Source organism: Cricetulus griseus, chromosome 7 (assembly GCF_003668045.3).
Source record: "Cricetulus griseus strain 17A/GY chromosome 7, alternate assembly CriGri-PICRH-1.0, whole genome shotgun sequence".
In the NCBI taxonomy this organism is placed as follows: Eukaryota; Metazoa; Chordata; class Mammalia; order Rodentia; family Cricetidae; genus Cricetulus; species Cricetulus griseus.
This window is the reverse complement of record NC_048600.1, coordinates 30,441,675-30,466,155: the sequence shown is the minus strand read 5'-3', so window position 1 is coordinate 30,466,155 and position 24,481 is coordinate 30,441,675.

Here is a 24,481-nt window from a genome sequence, read left to right as displayed (position 1 = left end):
TGTAGTGACAGCCAAGCAGGGAGCATGCTCCCTAAGGATCAGCTCTTGGCCACTGAGCTAGACTGACAGTGTGCTTAGGAGCACAGTTCATAGGAACAATGGCAAGTGGGCACATACTGATGAGTCAGAGCCCAAGAACTGAAGGCAGAGGAAAGAGAGGAGGAAGGAGTCCACACTGACAGTCCTTGGCTTTCTTTGTTTCTGCATCGCACTCAGATGCCAAGTGCTGTGACAAGCACCTGAAATTCTGAGATATGCAAATGATCTAAGCTTGTGGATGAGGATAAGTGGGGTGGATTTGCCCTCAGTGTAATTATGACCCACTTCCTTCTACCAACTGCAATGCTGCTGTGGTTTGGTCAAATCAACTTCAGGAGGACACGGATTCCTCCTCTTTCCTTTGTGTGAAACATAGCAACTGCATGAATGTGTTTCCCTTTAGAAGGAGGAGCAAAAGTGGACAAATACTGTGGGAGCAAGAGTGTGTCCAGTGAGATAGGAAGACTGGAGGGTGAGAGCAGGTGCCATGGATTCTCAGCAAGTGAAGCTGTGGCAACCATGTTGGTAACCATGGCTGATGCCCACCTGGTGCGATTTCCTCACACCTCTTTCCAGAGAAGACCCTGGGGTGGGGGAATGTGATAGTGAGGGGTGGTGAGTTCATAGACAGTTTTTTGTTATTGTCAGGTTGTAAAAGCAAAGCCTAGAATTTCCCATGCCTGGCCCTTTCTTTTGCCAGTGCTATCACAGTCATAGCTTTGAATAAACTACAAAGGTTAATATAACAATTGAACCTACTGGAAGATGAGGCAATTGTCCCTTTTTTCATAATTCCCATGAAATGTGCAGTGGCATGCCAGCAAGCACCACAGCATCCTTATTGCTCTACAAAGAGATCGGGAGCCAGACCAGATAAGATACTCTGCACACGTCCTTCAGTCACTGTTTCTTCCTGACAACCCTACTTCTGTACAAGGGGTAGAGTACTGTGCAAGCTCCTCACAGTTCTTCTATTGTGCTTCCAACAGCAGTGACCTAGAGGGCTAAATACCCGAGAGGAAATCTTCTGAAAATTAGTGTGAACCCTGCCAGCAGAACCACTGGCCTGAGGTGTAATTGTCACCAACACTCAGGGACATTGTCTTTCAGAGACACAGAAGAAAAGCTGTCTCATTTCCTCAAACAGTTTACACCAAGTCTTTTATTTGATATGGTTTGTGGGACTTTGGGACTGTGAGAGCAACATCCTTCTGCCTACCTTCATCTTTGCTCATGTGCTGATGTTGTTTGTCACTGAACAGCTAATGAAGATGAAATAACAAAAGTCAGGAAATCAGGGCAGGAGAGAGAACAAAATGGAAAGTTCAGGCTGTGTTAAGTAATTATCTCTTTTCTATTCGTGTCATTAGTGGAATATAATTAAGAGACTGCATCTCATAAGGCACCGACTAAGGAAGACTCCAGTTGTCTGGCTAGTGCTTCAACCGGTGCCTGGAGGAGTCAGGTTCCATCAGCATCCCCAGGTAGCACCAACCACTGGCAGCAGTGGCTAAAATTGACGTCAGGCTTAGCACATGTTAAACAGCTATTTTATGTGTCATGTGCCAGGGGTAAATTATTCCATTTCAGCCTTTCCTCAGCTTTAGGAGCCAACACTACTGTCCTCGTTTTACAACAAGAAAACTGAGAATACAAATTAGCTTCCAGAAAGAAGCCTGCAGTTAGTCAGTGGAGGGGTACACGAGACAGCAGCTAGCCTGTCTCTAACACAGGTACCAAGATGTGCTTCTCTGTCCACTCAGCAGCTACTGGGAGGACCCCAGAAAGACACACATCTCTCCCATTGCATCAAAACACCAGCTCTTTGGGGATGAAAAACTTTCCCTTTGTGTGGGTGCTCTAGGAAGACAATCTCCTGGAGAGAACCTACAATACCAGTTATAAATTTTTGTCCACAAAACTCCCATATTTGTTACTCTTGGTGATAATAGAGGCTTGGTTATGAACCTGCTTCTACAAAGCATCCCAAGGGCCATATTTAGTTCACGTAACTTCTGATCATCTTACATGTGATTGACAGCTATAGCTCGACAAGGATGCACGCTGATTTGTTAAAGTTGACTACTATGATATTTGATGTATCTCCTGTGTGCTGTGCTTTCTCAGGGCCTTGTGATGGTATTTGCTATTTTTCTCTATGCCCCACTATGTGGTATCTTATCCAATCCTTTGGTTTTAAGCAGCTGCATTAGCCAGTGTTTGTCATTCAATGATAACTGAGAAGTGACTTAAGGAGGATTTATTTTTTGCTCATGGTTTCAGAAGTTCGTGTCCCTGGTCATTTGGTTCTTTTGTTTCTGGACCAGTACATGCTGAGTCAGTGTGGGGAGCATTTGATAAAGCAGCTTGCTTGATAGTATATAGGAAGCAGAGAGAGAGAGAGAGAGAGAGAGAGAGAGAGAGAGAGAGAGAGAGAGAGAGAGAGAGAGAGTGTCTGGAGCAAGATGTGCCCTTCAAAGCCCAACCTCCAGCAGTACTCCCCCAGTCTGGCTTCTCCACATAAGAGCCTATAAGTAGGCTGATGAAGTTAAACCCCTCATGAACCATTGCATCTCACAGTACCACCAGCTGGAGGCATCCTGCAGCATACGAGCCTTCTGGGGATGCTTCCTACCCAAATCAAAACTACAACAAAAATACTAACCATCCTTAAACATGAACCCACTATGGGTGAAGACCTCTCTCTCCAATTCCATATTCAGTCACAGCTGCCTGTTCTATCTGTCTACTGGGTCACTAAGTACATCTCATACTCACAAAGTCCTATGTGAGAATCATCTCCATTCACTAACCCCCCTGTAGACCTCCTTGCCTGGTCTATGTTAACTCCAGTCTTACAGTGGTCCAAGCCATGGATCTCCACTCCCAGAATCATCTTTCCCCCTCTCTGCATGTCTGTATCTCTGAATGTCTCTGCACACCCCATTGGATCTATCTTCCTCTTCTCCCATATGCTATTTGAACATACCTTCTCCTCTCGGCTGACTCGCTCTAACAGGACATTGCATTGTCAACTTAGTCTTGTAATTCTCTTTAAAAGCCAAGTAAAATTGGGTTGCTTATTTTCTCAAAACTCTGTGGCTTGTTCCACTTTGCTCTGAAAAACAGTAAGTCTTGGCCAAGTGAAACACTGTTTCCTTCCTACCTCCAGCATTCCACTGCAACCCAACACAGCCTGTTTTTCCTTCATGTGCAGGTAAAGTTCTGTTCCCTGTGGGGGCTTCTTTGGGATACCAGGCTGAGATAGCTTTCTTCCTTCTTGCAGGTTTCACATGACCCTCCTTCTCTTCGTGTGCTTCCTCTCAACTCTATCCTTTCTAATCTTAACCTGAGCCCTTAATTGGGACACTGGGGCTTTATCTGACTGGTGAAATGTCTCAGAATGAAGATAAGACACAGAGCCCCATAATAGGGTCATGCTCTGGCTCATTCTGTGCCACTCATATTTTATTAGTTCTTTGAGAATTTTGTACAGTGTATTTTGATCATATTTACGCCCTCCCCTAACTCCCTCCAGATCCATATTCCTTTCCCAGTCCACCCTACTTCTCTTCTTTATTTCCAAATCCATCAAGTCCAGTTTGTGCTATCTATATACTTTTTGATGTGTAATCTTCACTGGAGACTGGATGACCTACCAGGGGCTTCAACCTTAAAGAGATCTGACTCTACTACTCCCCAAATCTACCAGTTGTCAATGGCTGCTTAGTTAGAGGTGGGGCTTCATGTAGTTTGGTTCTGAAGTAGCCCTCAGAGCTCATGTATCAAAGGCGTGGTGCTGTGGGATAATCCTTCCTTCTATATGAGATGAATATATGTTGCTCTCATTGGTTGATAATAAAGGTGATTTGGCCTATAGCAAAGCAGAATAAGGCTAGGCAGGAAAGCCAAAGTGAAAATCCAGAGAGAAAGAGGGGCCGAGTCAAAGAGAGATGCAAGCCAGCTGACAGAGAAATAAGCTGCCAGAGATCAGGTAAAGCCACGAAGATATGTGGCAAAATGTAGATTAATAGAAATGGGTTAATTTAAGTTGTAAGAGCTCCTTAATAATAAGCCAGAGCTACAGACCAATCATTCTTCAAATAATATAAGACTTTGTGTGATTATTTGAGACCAGGTGGTTGGGACAAAAGAAAAGCTCTGCCTCCATGTACAGGTTGTTTATATATTTATTTATTAAGGAGGGTGCTGGGAGTTTGATATGGTGGGTTCTATGTGGAGGAACTAGGTCACTGAGGCAAGTCTTTGAAGTGGGCTTTGGGCACCTACCTGTCCTTTTTCAGGTGTATTTGTCTCCTGGTTGAGGAGAGTTGGGATGCTGCTTTTGGTATTGTGTCTTGTCTCACCAGAAACCAGAACACTGGAACCAAGTTTCTGGCATCCTTAAATTACAGAATTCTGTCCTCTGTTTAAGTTGTCTTATAAGCCGGGGGTCGGGGGGTCGGGGGCGGGCGTCTGACAGCACAGGCTGCACTCTCACTTCCTACTTGAGCTCTCCAGTTCCCTGCACTTGGCTTACTGAGCTATTCTAGGGCTATTCTGTGAAGAACATCAAGTGGCAAATTATGTTCCACGTGTCATCTCAGTAACTCCACGAGATAAACATGACCAGTTCTCCCACTTTAGGGAGGAACATTTGAAATAAAATTATCTATGTGTTGAAGGTAAGGTCACGACATTATTAACAGAAGATCTGAGATTGCAAACTGGCTTCCTGCCTTTAACACTCAACAACTGTCAGTGTCTCCTCATCATGAACACATTCTCTTGACCTTATTCACAAAACCACAAAGTCCTGAGGGGCCAGCAGTGGTCACATGGTGCACACTGAGTAGTGCTATGCTCCTTACTAAAGACCAAAGGCAGAGCCATCCTTTCTGTCTCTTACAGGAAGTTAACTGTCAGGCTGCACAGAGCAACCAGAGACCCTGCCCAAGGTCCTTAAAGGTGTGACTTTGTTGTACTTGGAATTGGCAGCAGCAGCTAAGGAGATGCTGTGCTCAGCCAGCAATATGAGTGTTGTCAGAGGCTGGACTTCCAAGCACTTTGAGTGAGAAGCCAGAGGGCCCCTCCTCAACCTACAAACCCCAATACTCCTTTATGTCAGAAACTGTCACTTATTTTAGTTATCTTTTAAAGATTATCAATCAATCTATCATCTATCTATTCATCCATCCATCTATCCATCTTATGTGTGTATGTGTGCTCCTAAATACATATATGTGCACCATGTATGTGTAGATGCCTGCAGAAGTCAGAAGAGAAGGCATGAAATCTCTTGGAACTACAATTACAGGCAGTTGTGAGCCACCTGATATTGGTGCTGGTGAATTGAACCTCAGTCCTCTGCAATAATAATAAGTATTCTTAACCTCTGAGCCATCTCCTCAGTCTCAGGCCCAGGAATTGTTGTTTTGATCTCTCTCATTCCTGTGCAAGCTGGGGGGGGGGGCGCGTGCTTCTTGTGGAATGTCCAGCTAGTGGGACCAGGGCTTTACCTTCTATGGCTGAGACTTCTGTTCCTCCTCAGGCTGTCGTGGAGGATGGAACCCTTCCTTCAGGTCAAGACCCAGTGTTCACAGTCTTCCACCATGAAAACATTGGTTCAGTCAGCAGAGGAGGAAACTGTTGTGTTATTTCTCTGTTGTGCAAGCAATCAAGAATAGAAATCTCATAACATGGAAATTCTCAGTTTTTGCATATTTTCATACTGAATACATTTGTGCAATGCTGAATTTCCATGCTTAAAAGTTTCATTAAGAACTTATAATCTCCAATCTTTTTTCTAATTCAAATAAAAAATCTGCAAAAAAGAAAAAAAGAACTTACAATCTCTCAGTGAAGAAAGCCCTGGAAGTTGTTCTCAGTGAGGAGCAATCAGGTGCGTGGTCCAGTGAGCCTCAGTGCAAGAAGAGGTAGGACATTAGCAGAACATACAAATGTACACAGTGGGGCACACACACACACACACACACACACACACACACACACACACACACACACACAAAGATACGGACACACACACCAACACAGACAAATAACCCTAAACACACATGAGCATAAAGACAAATGCACATACTTCAGAGAATGCACACACACACACAAACACACACTAACACACAGAAATATACACGAACATACGTACAAACACACATACTTCTGAGCATGCACACATACACAGACATGCACACCAACATGCACAAGTAAAAACACAAAAGCCTGAACACAGACACACAAGCACACATATACACACATCCACACACCACCACCTTCGACCCCTTTGTTCACCAAGTCTCACTGGTTCCTGCTCCTTGGTGCCCACGTGTCTGTTCCAAAGCCTCTGTGCATCCCTCCATGTGTGACTCTTTGGTTTCACAGTGGCAGGTGAATCGATCAGGCAGGTTTGATTAATTATGACTTAAGTTTCAAGTCTCTAATTTCTTGTTCCACATAAGGAAAATCACAGCTTCCAAGTACAATACTTCTAACAATATAACTGATTTCTCTTTAGGGAAAAAGAAAAACTGTCAAAACATGACATGTCAGTTCCACTTCCTTCCACCAACATAGTGCAATCTGTTTTGATGGAAAAGGCATATATTTTAATTATTTGTTTTTAATCTGACTCCAGATTTGACATATGGCGCCTTGTTAAGTTCTCTCTACATGTTCTGGTAAAAACAAAAACAAGCTGTAAAAGTTACTCAACTTCTGGCATAAAAGTTATTTATAAGAACTCCTATTGCTTCTGAAGAGGTTAAATGGCTCCAAAAATACCCTTTTAAGGAGTGGTGACATTAGTTCTGAGACACTTAGGGAATTGATCACAGCCACGTTAGCCACTGGCAAAAACATGTTTCTTGGCCGAGGAATGGTGTGTAAGAAGATAAACATAACTGTTGTCCTGGGAGTATGTTCCCGAAATGCACACATATTGAGTAACAGGAGAAAATGTGTGCTATCCATGAGTTTTGAAACCTTTGAAGATTTGTGGTTTGTCTCAGAAGAGGAAGAGAGCAGAACATTTTCTGTTAGCTTTCAGCAGGCTTTCATGTTTGTTTAATTGTGATCTTTGATAAAGATGAAGAAATGATTTTGATGAATTTACTATCCAGTGACCAAACAGATGAACAGAGAATGGGGTTGCCAATGTCATTGAGAAATTACCCTGTTTCCAGCATCTTCCACCAAAAAAATAATAAAACTACTGTCTTTTGGATTTTGTTTAAAATGCTCAAATGTCTTTTTATGTCAGTGATGACACTCAGAGAGTATACTGGTGTCAACAGTTTTATTTTAGCAGTTTGAATGATAATTACAAATATTCTTAGAAGTGATCACTAAAGATGGAGATATTCATCCATTGGTGTACCATTTGTGCAATGAACATGGAATTCAGGTCGGAGCTAAAGTATAGTAAAGACTAGGAAGCCAAGGCCAGTCACTTCTCTGAAGCAGTTCAGAAGAACGCATCTATGTCTACAAAGTAGGGGATGCAGCGAAAGAGTGGTACCCAGAATCCTCTGACATAGACACTTGGGACCTGGGCTCTAGCATCTATATCTGAGGCCATGGGGCTCACTGAATTTTTATACCCTCCAAGCATGTATAAAAAATTCTTGCACAAAATTCTTGCTAAGCAGACAACTGAACTATTAAGCCATTACAGCTAATTTCTAACACCTTTTTCCATCATAAAATAAAACGTATCTCACCTCTCCCAATTGATTTGAGGTCCTCCGTGAACATTCACCACTCCTTTCTCCCTCCAGGCAGCAGGAATTCTGCTCTTCTTTTGCATTCATTTACAAATCTCTGATCTTTACACCCTACCCTTCAACTTTCACCTATATAATAAATATGAAGATAGAAAATGAAACATGGTGCTGGCTATGTCAACTTCACACAAGCCACAGTCATTTGGGAAGAGGGAAGATTGGCCTGTGGTGCATTTTCTTGATAGATTATTGATTGATGTGGGAGAAGTCCAGCTCAGGCCTATCCCTATAGACAGAATCTTGAATGCAAATGTGGTCAGATTGAGGAATGTGGGCTCATGACTCATATTGGCAGGATTTAGACATTTTGGAACAGAAAAAAAATGAGCTGTTTAGTGTGATTAACCCATCAGAATGAGAATTCAGAGGAAGGTCAACTATGTCTCTGCTGTCCCTAGTTCATCTTAATGAATGATCAGAGGGAGTGGGGAGTGATGATAAAGTATCACACAGGTAGACATCAGTGACTTCCATGTTCCTGTAGTCCCTGTTTGAAAGCAGTGGGTCACAGGCTTCCCTGGGGGAGGTGTCTCTGTTGTTAGTTATAGCTCACCACATCCTCAGTATCCTGATGTCTTCCTTGAGTTGGTGATGGCAGGCAGGGACCTCCTGGAGCTGTAGGGAGTGAGGATGCTAATGGAGAGATAAGTTCTCACCATCTTGGTATGCACATTCTAGAGGAAAGTGCAAGGTTGGTGTTTGTTAGTGTGCAATTACACTGAGCCAGCTGGCTCCATCTCCTAGTCATCCACAGCCCAGCACTGAACTATTCCAAGGCATGGATCAGTTCTACCTATCTCATCACAACTAAGGCTTTCCTAGTTAGTGTGAGGTTCCCATCAGAAGGTGTGTCAATAGTTTAGGTAGACATGAACTCTAATGCGTAACTAGTTCAGTTGCATGCTTAGCAAAAAAGTGCTTCACAGCTTTGTAAAACAGTCCTGGAGTCTGTGGCCCTGCAGAAGCTGGGATGTTCTATGTGCCACATAGATTCTGAAACGGTCTCCATCTGTTGCAAAAGAACACTTCTTTGATGATGTGTGGGAACTAACTACATTGGTCTGTGAGGATAGGGTTAAGTATTTAGTGTACAGTTAGAAATTAGTCTTGCTTAGGAAAATGGCAGTAGTAGGTTCTCTAGGGTCTTGGATGTTACTAATCATAGATATTGGCTAGGTTTACAACACTTGCAACAAATTACATCTTATTGGATGGGCCTAAGTCTAATTAGAAAGCATGATGTTATCCTCAAGATAAAAGTGCCACTATTGCACCTCTGAGGACGTCTTGTCATGCTGGTCATTGTTGGGACTCATAGGCATAGGCATCACAGTTGAGTAGGAATATTGACTGCTTTTCTAAGTGATGATGGCACAGTCAATCACCAGTGTTGATCAGAAGTTTCTGTAATTGTTGGGATAGCTTAGATTTGAGAGGTTTAATATGCTGGTGTACTATAACCACAGGAATGTACAGTAGTGTTTGAGCCTGTGAGAGTCCAGATCCAAAGTTGGCTCTTGACTGAGTATTTGAGTTGGACCAAGTCATTGAACTCCTGAGAACTAACTAGGAACAAGCGGTGTCCACCCCATGTAGGTATCAGAAGGGTACAAATATAAAGCCCACACGAAGGGATGGGGGCAGCATGTAGCTCATAGTGCAGAAGAAAACATGGAGTTGTCTGTGAGCACAATGGTAAAGGGGGGACATCAAAGGGAAGTTGTGAACAGAAGAGTTAGGGACCAGGATATTAAAAGATTTCCAGAATCCTTTTAAATGCTGTGATAAGAACCGACGAGTGCAAATCACTGTTTTACACACACACACACACACACACACACACACACACACACACACACTAGGTGAGGTTACATCTTGCTGTAGATAAAGTAGGTACTTGAAAGCCACCCAGTGTGTGAACTGTGGAGATCCTTGTGCTAGGTTAAAATCAGGCTGCAGGAATTAGCTAAGGACCAGGGCATTCTGTCCTAGATCTGGAAATCGAGTCTTGGTAGAGGAAATCCACAGAGTTACCAGACCTCCAAGCAGAAATGAGAAGGACCACTGGCAAGCCATTCCAGAGCAGGGCAATTATCAGCTGAGGACTCTTCCCTAGCTCAGTTGAGAAGGAGATTTCTCAGACCAGTGAGGACCGGACCTCTCCACTGCCCCCCCCAGAGAATGTTTTCCTGTCATGGTATTTAATGTTTTTTCTTAAAAAGTAAATTTGTGGGGATTGGAGACATGACTCAGCAGCACTGTCTGCTTTTGTAGAGGACCCAGATTCAGTTCCTGCATCCAGATGTCAGCTCACAGCCATTCTGATTTCTGCCATTCCAACTACAAAGAATCCAAACCTTCTCTGTAGGCACCAGGCACACATGTGGTACACATACATACATTCAGGCAAAACATACATAAAATAAATAAATTGAAAAACCTGAGGTGGTGGTGCACACCTATAACCCCAGCACTTGGGAGGCAGAGGCAGGCGGATTTCTTTGAGTTCAAGACCGGCCTGGTCTACAAGAGCTACCTCCAGGACAGGCTCCAAAGCTACACAGGGAAACCCTGTCTTGGAAAAAAAGAAAAGAAAAACCCTCAAAATTTGAAAAGGTGTGTAGTATTTTTGTGTATCTAAATATGCTACAGAAAAACCCATTATTTTTTTAGGTTGTTTCATGGCAGATTTTCAAACATGGCAGATTTTCAAACATGGCAGATTGTCATGCAAGAGTGTGTCTACTATGCCTTGAGTGGATGAAGCTGCAGGCATACATGACTCTGTGTCTTCTCACTCCCCACACCCTAAAAACAGACATTTATGTAAAAGTTGTGAAAATCTTTGACCATCTAGACAATCTTGTATTTGCTTTGAATATTGAGAATGGAAATATAAACCCTACCTTTCTGGTCACCATAAATATCAAGGACATGCTGAGGAAGCTGACTCATGGGAGAGCTTCCAAATCCATGATTTATCAGAAAGTAGAGTAGAGACCCCAAAGATTGGCAGAAAACAGCAATCATTTTCTGAAACGCTAATATAATCTTCCACCGGACTTCAGCCTTGCCCTGACAACTTAATGTGCACTCCCATTTGAGTGAAATCAAGCAGACAATATGTTGATAGGATATCGACACCAGCACATTGGTGTTAATGACAAAATGCCTCTGAACTGGGATCAGTGTGCAGTGTGAAGTGAATCCCCTCTGTTCAAAATAAAGGGCACAGAAGAAAATGAAGTCTTCTAAAAGGTCACAATATGTGCTGTGTGAAAATTCAACACTTGGTTCGCATACAAATAAAATGTTATTTAGAAAGTGATGTCAGCCCACTCTAAGTTGTAGATGCCCTAACAAAATTAAAAGTACTAGTTGCTTATTGTAAATCAAGTAAGCCAGGGCTAACATTTTCCAGACTTAAAGTCTTCTCACGGAATGATCCTGTAATAGTATTTTCATAATGTGATAAATAATCTTAAGACATGGTGACAAAGAAAGATCAAAGGAGAAGGAATTACAGCAGCAGCAGCACCCCTACCCCCAAGCCATGTGGGAGTCCCCTGCCATTGGAGCTTTAATACTTCTCAACTTCCCTGTAATGTTTAACATTTCACAGGAGCTGATGCAGAGGCTGCCATCCTTGGAGTAGGGCAGGGATTCTGAGGGCTCTCCTCTAGTGTGTGCCAGCCCCAACTCCATGCTCTGGGTGGGTGGTGTTCAGTGCTGGGCTACAGGAGACATGGAGTGCACCTGTGGTAATGAGAGTGTCTTCTGTACACTCAGAGGTTACAATGCATGGTCCCAGTTGGTGTCACTGTTCAAAGAGGTATATCATTTCTGGAGAAATATGTCACTGGAGGTGGACTTTGAGAGTTTAAATCTTTCTGCTACTTCCAGTTCACCCTCTCTGCTTCCTGCTTGTAGTTGAAGATGTGAGCTCAGTTTCCTGTCCCTGCCATCATCCATGCCTACCCTTTACCATGATGGGGTCTTATCCCTTTGTAACTGTAAGCTAGAAAAAGCTTTCTTCTGTAAATGACTTCATATCATTATGTTTTATCATAGCAACAGGAAAGTGACCAATACAGACCTGGGGTCAGTTCCAGGGCCACAGAATATAGGCACATCACAACCCACTGCAGCCAGGGCTGTGAAGCAAGAGACAGGCATAAGAGCAAACTTTCCAGTATAAATAAGCACGATGCTTCCCCAAGAACCCACTTGTGCATCTATTATACATGTCTTCTATCAGTGAATTCAATGAAGTCTCTCTCAGGCAAACTTGGAGAACATGCACTGAGGAAGAAAAGTCAGATAAAGGAAACACAGCATCAATTTGGTATCTATTGGGACCTGCTCCTAACTTTATCACTATTCAATACTTCATGTTTCAAGTGAAATTATCCGATAGGACTGTGGATTGGATGGCATGTACAAACGTTAAACACATAGCAATGGTGCAGTGGCTATATGGGCAATGAGGGTTGGCATCGAATGTATTAAATGCTTATGTATTACTCATGTTGTGTTGTGATAGCAATTGAAGATAAGTTGTGGAAAAATCAGGGGGAATACCATAAACTCCAGAAAAACCTGTGAAATAAACAATTAAAAACACAGACTAATTAGCCTAATGTGGAGGCTCCAATGGAAAAAAGTGATATTTTTTTATTCTTTTATTAGTTCAAATTAGGAACAAGCTTGTTTCACATGTCAATCCCTTCTCCCTCTCCCTCCCCTCCCCCCAACATCCCACCTGCCCCTAGCCATCCCTCCTCCACTCCCCAGACAGGGTAAGGCCCTCAAAAGGGGCTCCCCAAAGTCTACCACATCAAGGTGATATATTTTTAAATTAAGGAAATAAAGAAAACACAGAAAAGAACAGACAGAAAAATAGAAGATTCTACCTGGATTTAAGGTTCAGTTTAAAATATATTAGTAGTTACATGAATTATTAATATCTGGACTGATGAAATTAAAACCTGAATTATCAAATTCTCTTAAAAATCAAAGAGAAATAAATGTTTCTTCCATGTTAAGGATAATGACACACTTACAAAAAAACCTATCTGCAGTGAAAGGCATCTAACAAAGGGATAGCGGGGGGGGGGGGAGAGCAGAACTTTATGGGAAGGAAAACTTAAGATTATATAGAAAACTAATGAAGGCAAAGAGATGAATGAAAGTGAATTCCTGCCAGCTCCATGAAAGACCATATGACCTGGGTCAGGCATGGAGGATGTGCACCTGTGCCCAGCTATCACACAGGCAGATGTGTATTCATGGAGTATATACAAAACTTTTGAAATAAACATGTAAAGTTAGATGCAGTTTTTGCTCTAGGTACCAAGAAAGAAGGAAGCAGAGGATGGGGGATGTATCTACTGTGGTGGCTTCTCTACTGTTTGTTCCTCACAGAGACACAATTCAGAGAGAACTTGGAAGGGTTTATTTTGTTTACATTTTCAGTGTTTCTGTCCATTATGAAGGAGAGGGCTAGTGGAGCAGGGCAGAGCTCACCCAGTATCCACGAAGCAGGGAGCTGAGCGAGTTGATTTTCTTCCCTTATTCCAGCAATGTCACAGTCCATTGAATGGGAGGAGGGCTTTCTTCACAAGTTGATCTTCTCTGGAAACATCTCCAGAGACACACTGAGATGTGGACTTTGCTCATCTCCTAAGTATTTTAAATCCATGCAAGATGACTTAGAAGATAAATAATCACATTAACGATGCTGCTTTTATTCAGTGTTATCAGGAGCCAAACAACAAAACGTCACTAGACACAGGAAGATTATGAAATATTTCCAAGGAAACCAAACAAGATATATATGATCCATGTGTTCTAAATACATCAGTATTTATTGAAATAAATAAAGCAGAAACCACATACTGGAATTAAGTACTTGCCAGAGTGAAGCTTTGAATTAGCTATGCTGTATGTATGTTATATATTCAGTGTATTCATGGTAGCTCATCAAACATTCATAATTTAATAAGACAATGTAATTATAGGGCAGGCAAACAAGCAATTTCCAAAGATGGAGTAATGGTTCAAAAAATAACAGGTTATAATAGGGTCATCATTGCTAGTGATTAGAGAGCTATAATGTGTTGGCCTTTGCTAGTGACTATAGAGTTTATATTGGGTTGGCCATTGCTAGTAACTAGAGAGTTACAATGTGTTGGCCATTGCTAGTGACTAGAGAAAGATGAACTTCCAGCATCTTGCAACCTCTGCAAACTGCTGCCTGTTGAACAGGAAGACGGAGGCACTTGGGGAAGAGGCTGGACATTCCATAGTTGGTGGGAATGAAAGATTATAAAATCCTTCAAGAAGGTTTCTACAAAGCCCAAACCCACTTTTAAAACAATAATGCTAGCCTTGAATATTTACCTCTAAAACCTGAAAATATCTGGGGATACAAATAGGCATACCTGACACTTAAAGATTCATTTATAGAAAGTAAATAATACAATTCAAATGTCCAGCATGTGGTGAGTAGAGCAATAAACTGTGGTGTACCCACATGGTTGAATCTTTTGCAAAAAGGAAGCAAATCACACACACACACACACACACACACACACACACACACACACACACACACACGTACAGGTACACACATATGCATACACCTCATATACACTTACTCACTCACTCACTCACTGAGTCACTCACATTCATGAAATAACCTCAAGCACTCTAAGCCAAACCAAGCAAGAGACAGTGAAATCTGCATATGACACAGGTTCAGAGTGTGACATTCCAAAAAGGATTAGACTCCAAGAGTAGCAAGCAGTTCAGTGATTGCCACCCTTCATAGAGGGTGCAGGACTGACTAAGAAGGGGCTTATAGAGAAGTTTCATATTGTGGTCAAGATAGTGGCTATCTATACATATGTACACGAGCTTATGAAGGTGTGTGTGTGTGTGTGTGTGTGTGTGTGTGTGTGTGTGTGTGTGTGTGTGCTTGCACATGCTTGCATTCCCATGCTTTGGAAGAGCCAAAGAACAATTCTCAACTAGAGACTTTACCAGAACATTTGTGAATCATGTTCAGATTTGAAGAAAAGTGTGTGCATTTTCTTTCAGAAATCAAACATGTGCTTGCTGAATAGATGATTTTAAAATACATTTACCAATAAATGGCTTCTGTCTAGTCATTCATTTCTGTTTATTGGTATAAGAAAAGCCACCAACTTTTTCTATGATTTATGCCAACTACTGGTTTCTGTATATATTATATAGTTACACATTCTTCTTTCTTAGCTTTTGATTTAGCATGCATTAATTTTATCCCACAATGGGACTCAGCCTGATGTTTCAACACTTGCATACAGCACACACCAATCCATTCTGGCTTCCCTTCATCCCACCTCCCCATTCCTGTCCCTCCAGTCATGACCTCTGCCCTCTTAGAGTTTGTTAAACTTTCACACACAGGTCAGGATGTGTAGGCCTTGTCTTCCTGTGCCTGGCTTATTTCACTTAACCCGATGTCTTCTATTTCTCACTCTTTGCTAATGACAGGATTTCAATCTTCTTTGTGCTGAATAATATGATAATGCATTGGTGTATGCACATTAATCACCTTCCATTCATCTGTCAATGGACTGTATCAATGCATGCATGTTCCACGTCCTGGATGTTGGGAATAGAGCTGCAGTGAACATGATCATGCAATGGATCACTTTTGGATACTAAATACAAGATCATTTAAACTAAATACAAGATCATGTAAAACAGGCTTCCTGTATCTCACATCTCTTTTCAAGCTCTAATGTTTACATACGTCTTCTGAATCACTTGAATTAGGTGTATGCATCTTCAGGTAATTACATCCTTGAATGGCCACAGACTTGTATCTTCTTAGCCTCTTGTCACAAGCTGGGTGTAAGCAGGATGTACTTCTTGTCACAGTGCTGTCAACTCTGCCATTGATGGTAACTCAGAGACAGACACACCAGGTACTCACGATGTCTAAGACACTGAACTTTAAATCACTGAGACCTTTACATCAATTAGTGCACATAAAAGACAGGAGGCCATCTTAACCACTTGGTTCTTAGTGAAGTAACTCTGTTTCCTTGTAGGGATTTTTGATGGACACAAAGGGCCCTGAGAACACCCTGGAAGACAGTCATAATCAGGCATGGGAACTGCTCAACATGGGGGTAATTAGTGTGGATTTTCTGCCACTGGATGCAAGATGACTTAGTTCAGAAAAACAAAGAAATCCATTATAGTGAAATAAAAAGAGGATATGTGGTATAAATCCACATTCCTGCCACGAACGAGCCTTGTTTATACAACTGTAATGTGCCCAGGCAGATAGATCTGTAGGTAAAGATGCTTGCCATATAAGGCTGGTGATTGAATTTGATCTACAGGAGCCTCATAAAGGTGCGATGATAGAACCAGCTCCCGCAGGCTGTCCTTGGACCTCTCCACCAATGCCGTGGCTGCCGTGGCTCCCTGTCCATCCACACACATTGCATGTGTGCTCACATTGACACATAAGTACAGATTTTAAAACTGTAATTACTTGTTTCTTGGTTCAGTAGCAATCATGATAGGTCACCAGTACTAAACTTGTCATTTGATGATCCATTTTGTTAAAATATGCTTCATGAAGTGCTTGGGAATGAATGGGCCCCTACCCCTAAAGCAATCTATAGTTATATTCATTTCATATATTTATATATTTACTTTAATAGGATTTAACATACACAACTCAAGTGCATCTCTCTTTACCCCTAGAGATGGCTATTTCTGAACCTATTTTCTCTTTATGTTTGGCTTTACCTCTGCAGGCTATTTTTCTGTTGATGTTTTCATATTTCCTATTAGAACCAATGTTAGTCACCAGAGGACTAAGGATGGGTTTATACCTGTTCCAGTGTTATATAAACAGTAAATTCTTTTTTTGGCTACTATGCCACAAACTGATATTCTGTAATCATTAAAATAGCTTATATTTTTACCACTTTAATTGAAAATCTTTGTGTGAAGTTTCACTGCTGTTAGGAATGATGGCATGTTGTATGGAGTTGACCTTAAGTCATTAACTGTCTTAATAAAAATATAACTGCAAATGAAATTTGAGCCAGGTTTCCAGTTTATTCCATCTTTCGGACATTAACTGTGCCTATAAAACCTCTAACAGCCACTTGATTGAATGAATTCAGAGAAGCAGTTTGATTCCTAGTGCCCGAAGAGTGGGATTACATTGAGACACGGGTAGTAGTGGGAGGCAAAGGTGCTCTCTCTCCCAGAGCACACACCCCATCATACTGTGCAGCTCAGATCCCATTTTGTGACATCTTCAAGATGTCACACCCTCCTCCACATAATTGCTTTGTGTGGGCTTTGGTAGTGATATGCTTGAATATATTTTGGCTGACTTGGTGGCTCCATAAGACTGTGACCCCAATGTTCTTGGGGGGAATTCCTTAATACTATATGGTCAGTATAGGGCTGGACTTGCAGGTGAACGATTGAATAAGGGTTACAGTCCTGATGTTGGTTGCCAAGGCTCTGAACATCCCAACATGCATCGATATTTCTGCTCCTTTCTGTACAAACTTGGTATCAAGAGGGAACAGCACTTTTTTCATAGACTCACATACACCAAGCCTCCTCCTTCCCAGAGAAGGTAATCAAAGCCTTCAGTGTATATTCATGGACTACGTTAATGTCCTCGCGCTATTGATTCACTATGCTCTGGGAGCTGATGGTGAAAGGGAAGGAGAAATTCTAAACTGTATATAGTTCCAGTCATTGATGGTAAATCAAGACACACTCTGAGAACTGGGATGAGGAGGCTGAAGGAAGGGGGTTCCTAATGTTAATTATTTTATCCCAGACACTGCAACAGCTATTTTCAATAGTAGCTGGCAATACTAGAGCATTTGAAGAAGCTAATGTGTGTGTGTGTGTGTGTGTGTGTGTGTGTGTGTGTGTGGATGCATAGGTAAGTATGCATGCTTATGTGTATATGTGTATGTATATGAGTGTGTATTCATGTATATATGTGTGTGTAGGTGTGCCTGTGTATAATCTATGTGCACATGTATATATGCGTGTATGTATGTATATGCATGTACTGTGCATTCTCATTGCTGAACAGAGTGGAAAGTGAGTGATAAAAGGAGGAGAAATCCCCAGGTATTTATATAGTACTCTGTGTGCAGTCTCTAAACTCTAAGGTTCAAGGCTCTCCTCATTAGGGTATTTCAAAGGGCTATTTGGGAAATAGCCATGCTGTGAATGGGGGAGGGCTGTCAGATTTTGTAGCTTATACCAAAGGTATCTTCCCTCTAAGGGGACGTTAATGCCCTTCTATCATGGATGAGCTAGAGAAATACAGAACATATGACCCTCTGGAGAAAACAGAACAGTAGAGGTGGATGTAGCCACATCCCCACTGACTGTTATTGCAGGTACATAGTAAATGATATTGGTCATTGTAAGGTCTACCTAGGTTTAAACTAAGAAATAATTGCTTGGTCCATGATAATACTCCAAAGAACAGTTCAGATGGTCTGGAGACCCAAGGCTGATTATGATTTCAAGAACATAAGCAAGCACATGGCCCACTCCCTTAACAACATTAGTCCTGACCTCCCATCATGCTCTACAGTACAGTCGAGAGGTTGTTGTCAGTGGAAAAAATTCTCTTTAATCCTTGCTGTCAGATGCTGTCTGCGAAAGAGACCACCCATAGACACACATAAGATAACAGCAATTATGAAGTACCCATTGGCAGTTTCCATTTTTGAAGATGGAGAGCTAAGGTAGGCAGGCATTCATGTGATAAAATTCTTTCTGGATATGTAGGAGATGAGCCAGTTTGTAGTGGAGATATGAACTAGGCGGCACTGAAGAGGCTTTGGGCAGTGAGTGGTTGCTGAGAAGAGGGAGACAGGGAACAACGTCCTCTTGAGTGTCAGGTCTCTGCGGCAGGGTTGCACACTTGATGGAGAGTTGTGAACAATAGTTTCTTCTCATAATCGTCATACTTTGAAGAAGAAAAGGAAGGTTTGCGTAATTCTGAGACCACTAACATTAACATCAGCACATGGTGGCTCCAGCTGGTAATGCTTCAGGTGGTGAGAAATAGCTATATATGAGCCTTGTCCTCAATGCCTGTTACAACTTCAGGGCTCATTCATGTGGTTTGAAGAATGGAACAGTGTAGAGAGAAAATAGAAGCTGTGAATGCAAACCTCCCTACCTCCGTGCTATTTTGTTGAGTTTTCAGAGCCAAGGCTCCTGGGAAGCAGTGCACAGTGTGGAGGCTATCAGTAGCTTATCTGAAGATGCTGATGTGAGCTACTGACCAATGCATGACATCATAGTCATAGAAGATCCCAGAGCACTTGGAACATGAGATATAGGGGTTTCCCTTGTGTGGAAACTACATTACCCTCCATTCAGGGAAACCCCCAACATTGTCTTTAAAAGATGCTGTGAGTTTGGACAGTTATTTAAATGGAGGAGTCAAGGAATTTTGGGATCCAGCAGACAAGTGGCACTTCTGCAGACCTTCATATGAGCATACTTCTATTTATAACTGCCTCACCAATGATCTTGGAGCGAGAAAGCAAGGATGATGTACTAAAATAAAGGTCCCTGCCTCACAGGGTCCTTCGCTAGAGGAGGCACCCACTTCCTACTATAAAATGCAAAACCCAGTTCAGTGTTCATCAAGAAGAAATTAACTTATATTCTCAACCCTGAGATTCCGAAATAAAATTTATAAATGTAAGTTATCATGGAAACCTGATTATTTTTTCAGAAAAGTTAAAAATGATCCTTTAAAATTGTTATTAATGTTATTTGGGAATTTCTGTACTGCTGAAACAGTGACTTCATGTCTTTCATGGTGGTTAAAATAACCCACATTTCCAAGGCAAATAATTTGACTCCCACAGAATGTCAACTAAACAAAACCAATTAATAAGCTAACTGTAACTTTTTAATGTTTAATTTCTGCCTGGCCCTCTGGAATGTAACCAGGGAGATGAATGGCATAATTAATAAGAAAGAGGGAAGATCTGCTCGTAAATTTTTTGATAAGATCCCAGAGCATCCACTGGACACTTGCTATTTGCCAGGTGCTGTGGCAAATCTTTTACATGATTTGTTTTATGAAATCCTTCAGTTTTACAAGAAGCAGAGACAAGACTCTGAGATCACACAGTGAAGTCACAGACTGGAGGTCCTGCCCCAGTACTCTGCGATTAGTAATATGACCACTCTGCTTTCCTTGATCCCAAAGGTTCCTTTAAAATGTAGGACCCAGTAGAAAGCCCCCGATCATCTGAGGTGTTCCATCTAGAAGGGAGGAGTTAAGGGATTTTGTGTGTCTCTTGAGCTATGTATTTGAGAGATTGTTAGAAACAGAGCAAGATATCTGGAGTCCTGTCTCAAGGTATGGTCTTTTTGACCTCCACAATCCCCTGCCACCCTGTGCCAGCATCCATCATTAGGTCCTTACCGGAAACAAGCCAAAGGAATCAACTGAACTTGGGCTTTCAGCTTTCCCAAACCATGAGCTATTCAAAGATTTTTAATCAAAAGTAGCTCACCTTGGAGATACTGTTAAAGCAATGTGGTACTGACTAATACCTCCCTTGGAATGCCCAACTAGAATATTAGTTTATATTCACCACGAATTATATATCAGTACCACAGAATACTAGCATTGTGTTCCAACCAACTAGTTTGTGTTCACCCCACACTTCAGAATGTGACTTTATTTCACCTAGGAAGTGTATTATTAGTTCTAAAGGTCTCATGCTGCCTCAGGGTGTTCCTGAGGTAATAGACTGATACTCTTTCTGGGCCATCAACACGCAGAGGGAGACTGTGGGAAGGTCAAAGAGAAAACAGGTTGAGGCTTCTCCAAGCCTAGGCACACCCAAGATTGCCAGCCAATCCCAAGGTGGACCTCATGGAACAGGTGCTCCATTGCATCCGATGAGGCCATGGGGGGACCTCGTAGCTATGGAAAGTCCCTCAGTTTGCCATGCGTTGTTACAGAAACCTCAGGAACCATGACAAAAAGTGTGGAGACACATCATCACATGTAAACAATAACATTTAAATTTAAACCCTATTAGAATGCATGATATAATTAATTATGCTGCAAGATTAGTAAGGAAAACAGCTAATCTGGGTAATTTGGGAAAAGTATTTTGACTAGATAGTGTGACAAAAACAAAAAGTATATAAATATTGCACTCCAATTAGTGAATGAGTATTCACAGTATGGGCCAGCTATTGTGAAGCTTTATCTCTTATAGCAAGGAATAAGCAAACAGATCCAACACTGGTGAGTGGTGATTCTCGGTGTCAGAGAGCAGCTCCTAATGAAAGGTGAAGGGAGAGCAGGAGCCTGGGGGGTCTGAGCAGCAGTGAGGAGAGGCTGGGAGGAGCTAACTCATGGTCTGTCTATCTATCTATCTATCTATCTATCTATCTATCTATCTATCTATCATCTTTCTACTAATATTTATGCTTTTTCTCTACTACCGCATATTACATTTCTATTGGTCATATATTACCTACTATTTCTATATGCATCTAAAACCTATTATTTATCTATCATCTACTATCAGTTGCTTAACTATTACTTATAACCAGTTCTCTGCATGTCATCTATTATCAATTACATACGTATTACTGACCTGCTACCTTCCTATAATCTGTCTATGAATCATCTATTATCACTAATTTATCTATTAGTCATTAATTGGTTGTAATGTATAGACTATTTATAATAAATCTATAATCTAAATATCTATACATAATCTACATACCTATCATCACTTATCAATTGTATATTTATTAGTCATCTATTTGTCTTCTCTATATAGTGATTGTCTTAGTTAGGATTTCATTGCCTTGACAAGACACCATGACCATGGCAACTCTTATAAAGGAAAGCATGTATTTGGTGCTGGCTTACAGTTCAGAGGTTTCATTGACTATTATGATGGGATACATGGCAGCACATAGGCAGACATTATGCTGAAGAGGTAGCTGAGAGTTTCACATCCAGATTGGCAGGCAGCATGGAGAGAGAGAGAGAGAGAGAGAGAGAGAGAGAGAGAGAGAGAGACAGAGAGACAGAGAGAGACAGAGACAGAGAGACAGAGAGAGACAGAGAGAGAGAGACAGAGACAGACAGAGACAGACAGAGAGACAGACAGACACTGGACCTGGCTTTAGTATTTGAAGTCCCATAGCCCATCCCCTAGTGACATACTTCCTCCAACAAGAACACACCGACTCCAACAAAGTCATACTTCCTAATAGCGCCACTCCTGATGACCCTATGGGGGCCATTTTTTATTCAAACTGCCATGGCAATCTACAGTCTACCAGCATGTGTATAATTTCTTAGTTCTACCCATTGCCATTTGGTAGAAATGGACACAGCTAGCAAATTTATCTTGGGTTCCAATAGATGGAGTCAGGATCACTGGGGAAATAGTTGACTTGGTTTCTGGAGCAGAGATGGATGATGAAGACTGAGTACTATGATGTTCCCACAGGACTGTGCTCCCAGGAACAGGAGAGACCACCTGACAATGCATTGAGACACTTGTGACATGAGAGTTCCTTAGCAAATGTCAGTGGCTCTTTCCTTCCTTGACTATGTGTATAAAGCTCATGGATGGCCATCTTCCTCTAACACTCTTGACATCTACCTCAGCTGCTGGATTCGATATTAGGCTTAGGAGCTGCTCTGGCTGTACATGGAAACTGTGGAAAACAAAACAAGTCCAAACTCACTTGTTTCCAGTGGTCTCGACTGCTCTAATGAAGGAGAGATGACATGAAATGGCTCTGTGTTGTCTTAAGACAAAGGAACCTACATCAAACTTATCCTCTATGAGTCATTAACTCAGCTGTGCACCACAGGTCATCCCTAGGGCTTGCCAAATTCCTCAGTATCTGCAGATCAATTCTTGTTCATAACATAGCAACTAAGAAAGCAGGACTACACATGAGATCCCAGAACATGATCTCTTGCCAATCTGTCTACTCTGTAAGAAGAGGCAGTGGGGATTATTTAGTTTCCCGATGTGCCTGGATGAGGAAATATCATTCTCACTGGGCTAGAAGAATGTCACAGTCACTAAACAAACACAATACCATGGTTATCATTAGGTAGGAGACAACCTAACAAATGCATTTAAATTTTGTCTTGAATGAATGTGAGCAGAATAGGAAAACTCCATAGAGGCACCACAAGTGGGAATGAGTCATTGGCAAAACCCTGCTTTGCTTATCTGCTGTTAAAGCAGCCTGGGAGGCTGCCCCTAGATGCTTCTAACATACTCCTCCTTTGACATGCTCCTCCTGTATGAGGCATCTTGCCTTAGTGCAGATGTATCCCAGAAAAGATCTTAAAGCCTTGACTCCCACAGGATGGCATTTGAATAATTCAGTATGTGTTGTTGATGTTGGGGTGTTTCATGTTTAATAATCTAAAGCCAGATCTGGAAGTATCCTTATCTATCCATTCATGGGTGAAATCTCAAGGCTAATCAGTAGGCGAGTAGCCTTGATAGATGAGGCCCCAGCAGATCCCTTCACAGTTGGCTGCCGGGAACTACATTCTCTTCAAAGGTGGTTCTGGCCAGCCAGGTCCAGGTCTTCCCAAAGGTTCCCTGCAGAGCCAGGTCTGACCCTGGCTGGTAAAGAGGAAGAGGCTGCTATAGAGCCAGTCCTACATGATCCCTGAAGGACCTTAACGGCACTTGTTTGGGAAAAAGACATAGCAAGATATGAGTCTCAGTCTGTTCACCTCCTGTTAGACCATCTTATACATGTATCACATGTTATTTCTATGAGTCTTACCTATCTTATGAAGCAAGTCCAGGGAGTCTATGTAACTAGTCAGACCACGAGCTTGAATCTTTATCATGCTTTGGAACCTGCCCCCAAACCGCCTCTTACAAATGTAATTCATTCATGTTAATACTTGCTGAATACCTATTATGTCCTAGGCAGGAGAGCCACATAAGAAAATCAGACATTTTGGTTGTGAGCCTAGCCTTTAACGGCTGAGCCATCTCTCCAGAGATCTACAAGGATGACACCAACTGACAATTTAAGCAATAGTGGAGCAGTTACCTTAAATGCCCTTCCCCTATAATGAAATTGATGACTAACTTATATGCCATCCTAGAGCCTTCATCCAGTGGGTGATGGAAGCAGAGGCAGACACCCACAGCTAAACACTGAACTCCTGGAATCCAGTTGCAGAGAGGGAGGAGTGATGAGCAAAGGGGTCAAGACCAGGTTGGTGAAACCCACAGAAACAGCTGACCTGAACAAGGGGGAGCTCAGGGACCCCAGACTGATGGCTGAGAGGCCAGCATGGGACTGATCCAGACCTCTTGAATGTGGGTGTCAGTGAGGAGGCCTCTGCAATCTATGGGGACTTGGGTAGTAGATCAGTATTTATCCCTGGCACACGAATGGACTTTGGGAGCCCATTCCACATGGAAGGATGCTCTCTCAGTCTGGACACATGGGGGAGGGTCTAGGCACTGCCTGGGATGATATGACAGACTTTGGAGATCCTCTGTGGAGGGCCTCACCCTCCCTGGGGA